Consider the following 3,083-nt stretch of genomic DNA (forward strand, 5'->3'; position numbering starts at 1 on the left):
GCAATTCCATCAGCATTCTCTAGAACGTTAGAGCTAGAAGAAACTTTAAAGGCCTGAAATGGACTCACTTGTTTGAGAGATGAAAAAAAAATTAAGCTCAGAGAGACTTGTCCAGGTATCCAAATGTCTGATTCTTGAATCCAAGCCTCTGGATTCTCACTTCACTGCTATCCACTATGGCATTCTCCTTAATTTAATACTATATTCTATGACAGGAAATCATAACAGTATTGGTACTGCATTGTTATTTGCCAGCCATCATCAAAGTGATGCTGCTGCACTACATCTCCAAGTATTCATAATTTTAGATCTGGTAGGAGACTGTAGATAAGAGTAAATACCTGGGTAGTTTGTTACTGTTTATATTAAAGAACGTACCTTAATTAATCATCATGACACTTGGGTAGCATTAGATTTGGTGATGTTTGTTAGTATGGTTTCCCTCCTCTTGAGTTTAAAATAATAAATTGACATAGACTTGAGAAAGGAATCTAAATGTCAGCTTTACCATATCAAAATTGAGCTTCTTACATTCTCCTTGAATTGAATGCAACCAACCAGAATCACAGACCTCCCCTGCAGGGGCTGTCTACTCCTGGGTGGCATTCCACAAGGCTGAGCAGAACATGATCCAAAGGAGGTCAGGTCAAATCATAAACCCCATAGAGCTGCCCAATAGAGAAAGCTGGAAAAATTGTTAGACTTTGGCCATCTAAGCAGATGAATTAGTCTTTCTCCCACAGGGAGGAAAAAGATTCTAGAAAGCTTTCATCTGGGTAGCTGCTCTCAGTTGTGGTTGCACATTAGAGTCACCATGGGACCTTTTAAAATATATAAATGCATAGATCCATCTCCAAACCAATCAAAACCTGATCACTAGAGGTACAGTCTAGGCATCAGTAGTTGTGGGGGCTCCCAAGTTGTAGGTGACTCAGTTGCCCAGCGAGGGTGATAATTCTTAAGTGAAAATCTCCTCATGATGACTTCAGTTCAGTGGACTAGGGTTTTTAACAGATGAAGAAATGGGCCCAAATTGGTAAAGAGATGTGCCCAAGTTCTCTTAGATAAATAGTGACAGGGCTGGTGCTAGAATCCATTTATCTATTTTTTAAAATATGTGTGTTTCTTTTAATTGAACACCTACTTTAGACCAGGCACTGACTACTAATCTAATGTTCTTTGCTTCTCCCTGTCAGCCACTTTCTTTTCTGAACTGAAAGTGCTTTGAGGGTACAAGATGGTATATTCAAGTGGATTGGCCATATTGAAGCCAACTTCAACTACATCAGAGTGTCTGCTGAATCATGGAAAACAAAAGCAGCAAACAGATCAACTTTACAAGAAACATTTATGAAAGGATGATTTGGTCAAATATTTCAGGTTATAGCCACAAGGCAAGAGATAGCCTTCCCATGGGTGAGGAAAACCTTATCAAGCCATGCTCTGGTTATTTTGACCATTGACAAACACATGGCTAACATCCTAAACAGCAATGAGGAGCAGATTGACATTACCAGGAAAGATAAGAAAATGTAGGCATCTGCCTAGAAGGAAACACTGTGGTCAATCCATAAACATAGATTCTATGATAGGAAAGTAAGTTCAACTAAACTGCACATTTTTATAAGCACTATACATAATTTCTACAGCAGGTTCTTTTAGATCTAGCTATAAAACTGTATGATTATTTTACTACTTAAATCTGAATAATCATGCACTCTTAAGACCTTTGTAAATATAGAAGATTTAAGTGGAAAAGTAAAGTTGTTCATGATGCCATGGAAACTCCTGGAAAAGAAAATATTCTGAAAATGTTCTTATGGGGCCTTTCGGCCGGAACGGCCATCTTCCAGTAATTCGCCAAAATGACCAACACAAAGGGAAAGAGGAGGGGCACACGCTACATGTTCTCTAGGCCTTTTAGGAAACATGGAGTTTTTCCTTTGGCAACATACATGCGAGTTTGCAAGAAAGGTGATATTGTGGACATCAAGGGAATGGGCACTGTTCAAAAAGGGATGCCCCAGGCAAAACTGGAATAACTACAATGTTACCCAGCATGCTGTTGGCATCGTCGTAAACAAGCAAGTTAAGGGAAAGATTCTTGCTAAGAGAATTAACGTACAATACGAGCATGTTAAGCACTCAAAGAGCCGAGACAGCTTCCTGAAGCGTGTGAAAGAAAATGATCAGAAAAAGAAGGAAGCCAAGGAGAAGGGTACTTGGGTTCAGCTGAAGCGCCAACCTGCCCCGCCCAGAGAAGCACACTTCGTGAGAACCAATGGAAAGGAGACTGAGCTGCTGGAGCCCATTCCTTATGAATTCATGGCATGATAAATGTAAAAAAATAAAATAAAAGACCTCAAGGCTGTTAAAAAAAAAAATGTTCTTATGGGTATTTTCTTCCTAGAAATAACAACTGGATTTAAAATGTTGCTTTGGGAGGTTTTTTTTTTTAATATTTTTATTTATTTCTAGGAGAGAGAGAGAGAGACAGCGTGAACAGGGGAGGGTCAGAGAGAGAGGGAGTCACAGACTGAAACAGGCTCCAGGCTCCGAGCTGGCAGTCAGCACAGAGCCCGACGCGGGGCTCGAACCCACGAACCGCGAAATCACGACCTAAGCGAAAGACGGACGCTTAACCGACTAAGCCACCCAGGCGCCCCACTTTGGGAGTTTTAAAAGCTGAACTAAATAAAAATACGTGAAATAAACTTATCTTCGAAATTAAGCTTAGGTTACAACCCAAAAGCTACAATTTTAGAATTTTGTCATTATTGTTCATTTTAATCTCTTTTAACCTGACAGTGGTCTCCAAGATTCTTCCTAATTTTAGATCTAATTCTATCTGTGCTCAGAACTCTTTCTATTTTTGTAGCTCTCAAATGTTTGTAAGTTCTTGCATCACTCCCTACCCCCTTTTTAGTCATCTCTGGTTAGGTCTTTTCATCTTTCCTTCTAGGCTGGTGCACGTACAGCCAGGAGCAGAGTTAGTAATGAGAACTTTACCCCTGAATCTGCAATTAAAATTCTACCCTTTATATCACTTACAAGGGTTTATTGTAGTGAATGACATGTCAATG

General features: G+C 39.7%; 1 pseudogene; it reads left to right on the top strand.

Moving 5' to 3' along the window:
- Positions 1 to 376: 376 nt before the first annotated feature.
- Positions 377 to 2,361, top strand: LOC120242903 (annotated as a pseudogene).
- Positions 2,362 to 3,083: the final 722 nt, after the last annotated feature.

This window comes from Hyaena hyaena, unplaced genomic scaffold, assembly GCF_003009895.1.
Source record: "Hyaena hyaena isolate Hyena2069 unplaced genomic scaffold, ASM300989v1 scaffold_321, whole genome shotgun sequence".
Classification (NCBI taxonomy): Eukaryota; Metazoa; Chordata; class Mammalia; order Carnivora; family Hyaenidae; genus Hyaena; species Hyaena hyaena.